The following is a 12,516-nucleotide window of genomic DNA, read 5'->3' on the forward strand; positions in this document are numbered from 1 at the left end:
AAGTGAGGGTTAATTCCTTTTAGCCCACTAGAAAACATGAAAAAATGAACTAATTTGATTAAAATGATTTGTGCAAATGGCCTTCATCTCAGCTTGCATTTGATTTAGTGATAAGTGTCTAATCCATTGCAACATAGAGTCACCACCAACAGGATGACCTAACTTGATTTTCTTACAATTAAGTTTATCAACTAAAATCCCCAAACTCCATTCATACTAGCATCCCCTCCATACACCTAGAAACCCTATCAAATCATTGAAGCATTTACTTAACTCTTTGAATTGAAAGCAACAATAGATCTAACACACAACTCATCCAAGTTGTCTTAAATTAAATTAACCTTATTCATTCAATCACAAAGTAAATAGTATATGAAGAATTATGAGACAAAATAAGAGAACACAAATAATTCATTGTAAATTCCCTTTTGTATTTATCCTTGGAAAGATTGAATACATTAACTGATAAAATTAAATGAAACTCAAGATATATTACATGATCTTTCATCAATTTGCATTATCTTAGAGAAACAATACATGAAATGAACCCTAAAACCTACACAAGAATCGATGTGTGGCCTTCACTGCTAGAGCTCTACTCAATAGATAAGAAATAAAACAACCAACAACCTAGTCTCACAGTAAAAACTAGAACCCTTACAATGGATGAGAAAGAGAAAGATGTAGAAGGAGAATGGAATCTCAGATCTAATCTAGAAGTGGCATGTGTCCACTTGAATCTCCATTCCTTTCTATTGTAAAACCTCTCCCATCTTTTTACCAATGAGATCTAATTTGGTTTTCATCATTGTTTTGTAACAAACCAGAAATATCTCTTCTTCAATAATGAAAAAACTTATGTTGCCAAAATATCTAAAATGCATCATAAAATTTTGATGATACCTTGATTTAACTACCTTAGAGGTAACAAAACTCACCCATAACTATCTTTTTACATTCACTTAGCTCACCATTTTACTAGAAATTGGATATGAACTTCCCCAACTGAATAAAACTAAAAACTATGCACCTGGGACAAATCCTCAAATATCTTGAACCAATTGCTTCTTATGCAAAAAAAAACTCCAAAAATGGAAAGTTTGTTTTCTCCCAATTCTGGTGATATATAATACTCCTTTATGGACTTAACAAAAATGCCCAGAATCTTAATTTGAAAAATAGGCCCCTTCTATGGCTCTTTAGACTGCACTTCATTTTGGAAGAATTTGCCTTAGGGAAAAATCACCCAAGACCAAGAAGCTCAACAACTAGCACAAAATTGACCAATAGATTATGATCAAAATAACAATATGATATTTAGCTAACGTAATAGTACACTAGGAGTGCCTGAATATAAAGGCCTCTACAATGCTTCTAGAATGTCTAGGAGTTAGTAATATGAAAAGCCTCACAACTAAGCACATGTCCACCAAGAGTTGATTATCCTCCATTTAGCACAAGAGTTAGTGTGATGATGAGAGGATAAGCCTATAAAGTTGTGTCACATAAAATTATGTTGCGAACACCATGTGCTTAATTAAGAGTACAAACAACTATGTTGTCAACATGACAACTCAGTTGTTTAAGCAAACTCCAGTGTTGTAGACACCATCTGCTAAAATAGCATTGATAGCTCTTGTGTTGTCAACATGACAACTCATATGAGTACATAAACTCCTAGGTGTCTAACCTAATAAATAATAATATAATGCATTTATCCTAAGTAAACTTTATTAAAGTGTAAATAATAATTATTTACACTAAAACCCCCCTTAAGTGCAACTTAGGGGAATGCACTTAAGCTCACAAAAGTTATGATGAAATGCATAATGGGTCTCAGCTACTAGGCCATGTTAGGTACCCAAGTACAAATGCAATGAAATCTCTTTGAAAATAGAGAAAGACGGAAAACCTCATGGGAAAAACCCTCCTCCAAAAAGAGAGATATGTACAATAGAGAAGAGAAGGATCATGTGACCCCCCCAAGTGAAAAAGCCCTCACCCCCAAGAGATCTCAAAAATGAAGATACTTGACCTATGTGAAGGGCTTGGTGAAGATGTCAACTACCTATTGCTTTGTAGGACAATATTGCAATGTGATGACCTGCTCATGAATCAATTCTTTGATGTAGTGCATATGAACCTCAATATGCTTGGTGCACTAATGTTGCACTAAATTTTTTGAGATATCAATAGCACTTTGGTTATTACAATGAATGACTATGGGTCTAGGTAGATCAAAACCAAACTCCTTCAAAAAAATTTGCAACCAAATAGCCTATGTCATTGTATTCATAGCTCCTTGATACTCATCCTTAGTCGATGAGAGAGCAATGGTGTTCTTCTTTTTACTTTGCCAATAAATAGAGCTAGAACCAAGATGAAATATATATCCTTAAGTAGATTTGTGAGAATCAAGGTCCCTTACATAGTCTAAGTCTGTATAACCCACTAACTGAAGTCTTGTACTAGTTGCATAGTGTATTCTAGTTTTATGTGTACCCTAGATATAGTGCAAGATTCATTTGGTTTCCTTCCAATGAAGTTCATCTAGCTCTTGCATGAAGTCAGAAACCATGCCAACTACAAATGAGATGCCAGGGTGTGTATGTGTCAAGTAGATGAGGCTTCCAACCAATTGTCTATACAAAGTTGTATCAACAAGTGGAGTGGAACACTTTGTTTCTAACTTAAGACTAGAAAGAAATGGGGTAGATGTAGCCTTGTAGTCACTCATGTAAAACTGAGCAAGTAGATCAAGAGAATACTTTGGTTGTGATAAGGTGATCCCTGATTAAGACTGATGTATCCTAATACCAAGGAAATAGTGTAGTAAATCAAAGTCTGTAATTAAAAACTTGTCCTATAAAGTAGCCTTGACACTACCAATAATTGATGTTGTGCTCCCTATAATGTTCAAGTCATCAACATAAAGAACAAGAAGCAAATGTGAATCATCACTCTAAAGAATGTAGACATTTGGTTCAGAATGACATATGGTGAACCCTGCTAAGAGAAGAAAAGAATCCATCTTGGCATACCAAGCTCTGGGAGCTTGTTTAAGTCCATAGATAGATTTCTTCAATTTGCAAACCAAGGTAGCATCCTATATGAATCCATGTGGCTGCTCTATATATATCTCCTCATGAAGATCCCCATTCAAAAATGCACTTTTCACATCCATCTAATGAACAACCCATTGCTAAGATACTGCTATAGCTAGTGTCAAATGAATAAAATTCATATTTTCCACTAGTGCAAAGGTATCAGTGTAATCAATGTCAAGTACCTAAGAAAAACCTTTTGCAACAAGTCAAGCCTTATGTTTATCAACACTTACATCTGGTGCAAATTTGGTCTGATAGATCCACTTACACTGAACCAATTTTCTTCCCTTAGGAAGAGAGACTAAGTCCCATGTATCATTTCTTGTAAGAGAATTATATTCTTCCTCCATTTCTCTATCCCATTTTGGAAAACCTAATGCTTCTTTGAAAGATTATGGATTTGAAGCAACTATAATATAAGCATGTGGGAGTGAGTTGTGCTATGATCTTATCCTCCTTGTATCAGAAGGATTTCCTGCCAATGGTCCTATCACATCTAATGTCTACTTAGCCCATCTAGGTATATTGGAAGAAGATGTAGTATGAGTATCCTCAATCTCAAATAGACGATGCCTCTATTTGGGTCAAGGACGTACATCTTCCAAGTTATTATTTTCACTATCACTCTCTTCAATGAAGGAGGAAGAAGGAGGATTTAAAGAAGTAAAGCTTGGACAACTTTCTTCAAAATGTACACTCCTCTCACAGAATATATCATGTGTCTTTGGATCCATCAAATTGTAGTCTTTATGCAAGTCTACATATCCAACAAAGATGCAAGGTTTTCTTTGAGCTTCTAATGCCTTGCACTTCTATGGAGGTATTTGTGCCCATGCTAGACAACCAAAGACTCTGAAGTGCTTAACCGTAGGTTTCTTGCTAGTCCATACTTCAAAAGGAGTTATACCATCCAAAGCTTTATGAGGACTTCTATTCTATATATAGTTAGCACAATTCATTGCTTCAACCTAAAAGACTTGATCAAGAGACTTGTTTAGTAGCATGCAAGTGGTCATCTCTTTGAGAGTTCTATTTTTCCTTTCAGCAACACCATTCTACTATGTAATATATGGTATTGGATGTTGAAGGTCAATTCCCTCTTGAATGCAAAAGTCTATTAGTCTTGAGTTCACATACTCCCCCCATTATTTGTTTGAAGAACTTTGATGGCTTTCCTTGACTGCTTTTCCACTTGAGCCTTGAAGATGAGAAATTTTTCAAACACTTCACTCTTATGAGCCATGAAGAAAATTCAAGTAAAGCAAGAGTAGTCATCTATGAAGGTGAGTGCATAGTGAGACTTGCCAAATGATGGCACTAGAAATGGTCCTATCACATCACTATGAACTAATTCAAGAACACATTGTGCTCTCCAAGACTTCCCCTTTTCATACAATTTTTTTAGATGTTTTTCAAGTGAGCAACATGAAAAAACACCTTCTAAAAACTATACTTGAGGTAGACCATTAACCATTTTCTTCTTGCAAAATTGCCGAAGATATCTATAGTTGAGATGTCCAAATCTCTCATGCCACAGTTTTCTTTTTGCATTTGAATGTAATAACAAGGCTTGTGCATTTGATTTTGGCACAAAGGAGGAGAAAGTGTAAAGTCTTGAATCAAGATTGGCTTCACCTATTGCAAGCATAGAGTCATTCTTGAGGCTTTTCACTGTAGAGTTGTAAAACTAGTGCTTAAAGGAATATAATGAAGAATCAAAATATTCAAAACAATAGATTTAACTCACATATATGATTAGAAAAAAGAGAATTAAATTACCAAAGTAGCCTAAGAATTTGCAAACCTCTTAAACCAAGAAATCTTCCCTTTGATGCATGGATGTGTTTGTAAGATGGGATGTATGCTCAATGACATTGATCAATCTTCAATGGACGATATGATTCAAAATGGATTGGTGGATGGATTTTTCCATTATGATGGTATTTTGATAGTCCTTAGTCTCTCAAAATAGCATTATAACATTAGCATAGAAGTGGATGATATTTGCGAAGGGAGAGGGTTTCATTTATATGCCAAGCGGTAGTGAGATGGAGGGTTAGGATACAAGGAAGGAGAATTGGTTAAGGAGGGCTAGGATGTAAGGAGAAGAAAGCACATGGATTGTGCTTCTTCAAAGTTGTAGCCTTGTGAAAAATGTCACAAAAGGATTGGATAGGGAAGATGGTCAAGATAGGTGGTTAGAGGAAGTTATGAGGGAAGAAAAGGGGGGATGAGTGTGGAAAATAGGTGTAAAAAGTCCTTAAAGAGCCTTTAAGTCATGTAAGAGCCTTTAAGGCTCTTGAAAAGGAATGCAAGACTTTAAGGATGGAACTTTGACTTTGGTTTGGTTTAAGACTTTCTTAACCCTTGGTTAAAGTTGTGCACATGCTTAAGGAAGGGATTAGGCCTAGCTTAGGATGAGATTAAGAGGCAATTGGTTTGAGATTTAATGAGGTAGGTTAAGTCTTTATTTGAATATATTAAAAGAGGATGTTAAGTCTTTGTTTGAATATTAAAATGGAGGATAAAGTCTTTGTTTGAATATTAAAATGGTTGGTGGGTGGAAGTTTTGACTTTAAAATGGAGGATGAAGTCTTTGTTTTGAATATTAAAATGGGAGGTGGGTGGAAGTCTTGACTTTGGCTTGGGTTAGGAATTCTTAATCTAGGTTTAAGGTTGTGCACATGGTTAGAGTGAGGATTAGGCTTGGATTAGAGGGGGGTTAGGGGGCAAGTGGCTTAGATTTGATGGGATGGGTTAGTTAGGTGGCTAAGTGAGTTTTGTATGTGTGAATGGGTTGGATTAGGGTTTACGATAGAGTTTAGGGAGGCTTTTAGGATTTTAGATATTTTATTAAATGATTTATTTAATAAAGTGGGGATATGGAATTAAATTGAATAGATTTGAGGATTTATTCAATTTAATAGAGAAATAGGGATTTAATTGATAAATTAATTTTGGGTGAGCATTTGATTTTATCAATTGGACTATAGTTAATTAAATTAACTAATTAACTAGGGGATGACAATAGATTAATTAAATATTAAATACTTAACTAATGATGCCCTAGGAGATGAATAAATAGGATTACTTAAGTGATGTAATCAGATTTAGGTGTCTACATTCACTACCACTGAATCTGGAAGAAATTCAACTTTATTTCTACCTCCATAGTGAGTTATTTTGTAGACTAAAAAAAGGTTGGAGGTAAGATTAGGAACATATAGAACATCCTTGAATGCTCCATTTTTCATCTCTATTGATCCTTTACCTTCAAATTCCACCTCAGTATCATCACCTACAAAGATGTATGGTACCTTTGAATGTGTCGTGGAAGAAAAATCCCGCTTTGGCACACCCATATGATGTGTGGCACCTGAATGAATGATTCATTCTCCCTGAATAATAGTGTTGGCAAGTAAAGCATGCCCCTTTCCCTTAGAATCTAAGGATGAAGATCATTTCTCCTTATAAGCATTAGGCAGTGGAACATTGTGTTTCTTCATGATGTTCTTTAACTCATCAATCTACTTATGATAACATTGATGTTCATCATGACCTATCTTCTCACAATAGGCACACTTTTTCTTCTACTGATTAGTGTCCCCCTTCTTGTTTGTATTTGAAGAAGACTTTCCTTGTTGATTTGATGTTTGTGTTGTCTTTTCTATATCCTCTTGTTTTTTATTCTTCCACTTCTTCTTTTTTTCCTTTCCTTTCTTTGAACTTTGACTAGCTGAATTTTAAGAACCCTCATTATTAGCCACCAATGCCTTAGACTTTGAAGACTTGAGAATCCCCATTGTTTGCAACTTAGTTTGTTCATCCTCTAACAGTTGAGCATAATCATCAAAAGTTATTTTCTTATAGGAATCTCCTAAGGTAGTCTTTGTAGTGTTGAAAGAAGAGACAAATGTGGAGTACTCAGATGGCAACTTATTATGAATGAGATAGATCAACCTGTCATCTTTAATAGGACTACCACAATCATAAATTTTTGTTCTTAATTCATTCACCTTAATGATAAAATCCTAAATAGAATAAAATGTCTTAGGATCTAGGGAGACAAGGTCATCTTCAATTTTTTTAACATCCTCCTCAGTCACTTTACCATATAGGTTTTTGAGGGCATCCCAAGCTTCCTTGGATGTATCACATTTCATGATCTAATAGAGGATCTTGTCTTCAACCCCAAACCTAATATCACATAGGGCTTTCCTATCTACCTTTACCCAAGCTTTCATATCACTTTGAGATACTTTATCACTTGTTGGTTTAGGAAGGGAACCATCTACATATTGAGAAACTTCATCATGCATCAATTGACACCATGTTTTAAAAGACCATGTGACATAGTTATGTCGTGTTAATTTTGGAATCTTAAGATTTCCCATGATGCAAGAAATGAAAGATACTAGCAAGAAAAGAGGAACACAACACAAAGAGACACTCCCCTATTCACTCAATCAAGAAACACCCCCCCCCCAAAATGAAAGATTTTGGCACTTTATACTTAGTGTGATTACAATAGACACTTGCCAATTTTGGCCTTAGTGGACTTCTAATTTACCATTTACAACCTCCTCTTGGAATTCAAATCTAGAACTTTACAATGTATCTTAGAAATACAAAAATTTTGAAGCTTTATCAAAGCATTATAATGCAAAAAAGGACCTAATTCTGAAATTGGTATTTTTATTTACACAAGCCTATAATATGATTGCAGATCTAGAAAGTACATGAAAAATTATTCAATGTGAAAAAAATGGAACCTGATTTGGAGTCTAGATAAGCCCGTACGGAGCAACTGAAGTTGCAAAATGTAGGATTGGATAGGTACAGTCACCAAAAACTACAATTTCTAACAAATCCATGCACCAAAACCAAAAAATAATAGCACCAGTGAAAAGTTTAGGAAATTCTAGCCAAAATCCAAAAAAAATTGCACCAAATTTGAAGTTTGGATGACTAAGATATGGCCTCCCAAATTCAGACTATCAAATCAAAATTGAATCTAGAGAGGGGTCTAATCAAAAAATTGCAAGGTTAAATTTGACATCCAAATAGCCTTTGTAGTAGTGAAATTTGACCTACTAATGACAGTCAAAAAGCCATCAAATTTAACCGCATGCCTGAATGATGTTAGCAAAAAAGCCCTCCCTGATTACATGGTAGTGACATCACTATTGGCGTCAATTGTATGAATGTGCAAAAAAATTAACATGTTAGGTATGGAAGAGCTAACTATTTTGGTCAATGTGGCTCCTCACTATCATTGGCTGATGTGTTAGTGTGTTGAGTCAGTGATGATGTAGGTTTGACAACATGGAGTAGACATGTAGGATCCATGTGGGCAGCTAAGCTAGCTGTCTAATAAGGCTTGTAGTCACATTGTACATTGTTGAGGTGTCTAACTATGGAGAGGTATGGCAGGAGTTTGCATCATGGATCCATGTCAAAAGTTAGGGCTGGTAGGTGGATGGGGTTGTCAGAGATCAGTGAAAATGCTAGAGTTTTTGAACAGTCTGGCAAGTGGGCTTTTCTGTAGGTAGCCAAAATCTTAGTCAGTCAATTAAGGAGCTTTAATGAGCTAGAATATGGGTACCAGTAATGATGGATATTATCCCAAATGCACCTCAAAATGGTGCAAAAGATTTTTTTTAAATAGTAAGCTACGGGGGAAATGTAAATCAAAGCCACCAAATTTTGGCTTCCTAAGTCCACCGTTTGGTTTGTGAAATGTGCCTGGAATTGTGGAATCAGCCACCAATATTAAACTGTGATTGTTTCTTGTCGAGCTTGGCTATCAATGCCCATATAAATGGAATATCCTATGGGGGTTGGGATTTCACCACCCAGTTCCTGCAAAAAATATTTCTTTGCAGGTCTAATGGCCTAAACAAATTTTGAAAATACAAATTCAAAAAATTTGAAAATTACAAAATAATGGCAAAGAAAATAAAATGCAGATCTAAAACCAAATAAATGGGTAGATCGAATAGATCATATTAAAGTTGCAAATCAAGCCTTTGGGTGCTGATTTATAAAATAAATTGCCTCAAATTTGACTATGGTCCAATATAGGTGAATTTATCATCAATTTTCACCGAATCAATGCTTTGAATGCAATGGTGAAGTCTGCTTTGGCTCTAGATGATCCCAATGACTGTGATACTCTAGATCTGAGTCAAGGTGTCCTCAGAGAGGTGAAGAAAGAATGGTCTCCAATGGTTATGAAGTGGCACCTCTATGGCTCTGATACCATGTAAGAATTTTTCTTAGGGAAAAATCACCTAAGACCAAGAAGCTCAACAACTAGCACAAAATAGACCAACAGAGTATGATCAGAATAAGAATATGATATTCAATTGATGTAATAGTACACTAGGAGTGCCTAAATATAAAGACATCTAGAATTCTTCTAGAATGTCTAGGAGTTAGCAATATGATAAGCCTCAAAACTAAGTACATATCCACCAAGAGTGGATTATCTTCCATTAAGCACAAGAGTTAGTGCAATGATGAGAGGATAAGCCTATAAAGGTGTGTCACATAAAATTATGTTGTAGACACCATGTGTTTAATTAAGAGTGTGAACAATTGTGTTTTTAACATGACAACTCAGTTGTTTAAGCAAACTCCAGTGTTGTAGACACCATGTGCTAAAATAGAGTTCCTAACTCTTGTGCTGTCAACATGACAACTCATATGAGTATGCCAACTCCTAGGTGTCTAACATAATAAATAGTAAAATAATGCATTTATCCTAAGTAAACTTTAGTAAAGTGTAAATAATAATTATTTACACTAACACATTTGCAAATATTTAACCTTTTCTTAAATTTGAACTATTGAATTAAATAAATTTTTATTTAAAATTGACATGTACATGATTTTTCGAGGAGAATATAATAAAGTATTTTTTTAAAATTATTTTTTAAAATTTCCCTCCATTTATCATCTAGGTCAAACTTGGTTGACTAGCCCTGCCATGTGTCACACTCTAATTGGTTGATTGCTACTTTGTCACCTGACATACACCACCTAGGTGCCACATGTCACCACCTTATTGGTTACTTGTTCTACCATGTCATCGAGCCATGTCATTGTGCCATATCATCGGTCACTATGTCAATATCCCAGTCATCATTTTTTCACGTCATCATGATATAGCGACCACATGACACGTGTCACTTTAGTCCACATCAGGACCTTGGGAAGCACACCATGGCTGAAGCCTCTACCACATGTCAATTTTTGACTTGTCTAACTCACTGCCAACTGGTGCCAACTCACTACCACATGTCAACTACTAGTTGGTCAGCGGGCCCACATATTTAGCTGATATCATCAGTCACCATGTCTCATGGTTATCCTTCTTGCATCTTTCCTTTGGTGACATGGCAACCACCGTCCAATCTGTCATGTGTTGCCATTATGTACCTCTGATTTTAGGACTGTCATGTGTCACTATGTCACCATGTGTTGGCTACTAATTGGTCCATGGATTTCCACATCATCATTCTTGGTTTTCATGTTTGTTTAAAATTTTACTTTCTACATCCTTCGGCCGAGTGGGACCCACATGCATGGCTGAGACTTCAAAATCCTTTATGTCTTTAAGAAACTTAGTTATAGTGTGGAGGTGTATTTAAACTATCCTGAAGGTTTGAGCATGGGCATTGTGGGATATATCTTTTTTCCTGGAGCTGTCAAAACAAAACATTGCTCTCTTCTTCCAACGATTGATTTAGGATATTCAAACAACCCTTTTGCCATGACATAAAATGATCAAAGGGACAAAGTGATGTTGAAGGATGTAATCATTTTAAAACCCACTTTCATGCATGTGATTGCCAATTACCTCTCTTGTATTCTCTATTAGCATACAGACTTAATAGGTAATAGCACCAGCAATGGGGAATATGTTTAAAGGTTTATCTCCAAGTTTGAATACTATTACCACTTCTCAACTTTTGCTAGCTTTTTGGAATGCCAATACCATTTTGTATCCAACTGGGTATGATTGTCATCACTTAGAAAGAATTTCCAAGACATCTTTCTTCAAGCACCACTAAGAATTGAGCCCCCTTTATTAATTTGAACAAAAACACATCTAATTTTACTATCTCCCTTGATCAAAAATGGGTCAATGATGGTTATTTGATCAACCTGCGTACATGGGTGGTGCCATATGAGACTCTTCTCTTTCCTGCAACTTCATAACTCTCCAAGTTTTTTGCACAGAAACTTACATAGCAGCTTCCTTTCAAATGTAGATTTCTCCAAAACAATTTGCACCCACTTCTCTATGAAATTCAAAGTGGTCAGCAAGTTCTTGGTAGCCTCCTTCCAAGCTACTTATGGATGGCAATGTGATCTCCATCTAGTTCTACTTACCCTGAGAGGAAGGATCAATCGGATTGGAATAGGAGAATGGATGCAATTGGATGTTCAAGTTTGTTCTACTACTTTGATCACACATAATTCAATTGATTTAATCCATGCATAATATGTTCCTGCCAAACAATTACACTCATAGTAGTCATCTATACCTAACAAAATTTTAAATTAAATTTCTTTCTTTTCTCTTCTACTAGGAACTATTTGTATTATAGTTTTGACATGGTTGATGAATTTATGACTACTAAAAAAGGATGAATTTGGTGTATTGAGAATGAGATGAGGAGTTGGTTATAAAGAGAATGACGGCTGGATTGAAAAGGGTTTTTGAAGTTTAAAATTATTGGGGCAACCATACCAACTCCTCCTGTATTGCATTATTGACTCGGCAAGCCTCTCACACTATGTTGTAAATGTTTTCTTTAGTATCATCATACAGAAAAAAATTGTCCTATTTTTATCTCTTTCAGATGATGTCTCTTATGGAGGACTTTCAAAGGGAGTGGGTACATGTAGTCAACCTCATTTTTTTTAATTAGAGTAGATAGTTATCCCATGGCCATACCAAATACAACAACCTCATGCAAATTGAGTTTAACAAATATCTTTGTTGAAAACTCTAAGCATGATCTTTCACCTTTTCAACTTTGAAAAATGTGTGCCATTATTAAAATCATTATAACCCTTTCATTTTAGAAAACTTTTTATCCCCAATATACCTTATCAGTCTGATACCATTTAGTCGGACTCCAAAGTGGGTCTAACTAAAAAAAAAAATTGTTTCCAAATAATTGAACCTTCAAACTAATCCATTAAACATCTAACATTCACTGAAAACCATTCAACCACTAAACCATCCATTAAAACTCATTTTCATCTTTCTACAAACTTGTCAACTTTGTGCTAGGAGATCCTTTGACTGGCCTTAAAAACTGACAAAAACACTTGACCGGGCTCTAAAATCAAACATGTTAATTTCTCTATTCAACATTCTTACACCCTGCCA

Source organism: Cupressus sempervirens, chromosome 2 (genome assembly GCF_028749045.1).
Source record: "Cupressus sempervirens isolate cs-2001-9-10 chromosome 2, ASM2874904v1, whole genome shotgun sequence".
NCBI classification, from domain to species: Eukaryota; Viridiplantae; Streptophyta; class Pinopsida; order Cupressales; family Cupressaceae; genus Cupressus; species Cupressus sempervirens.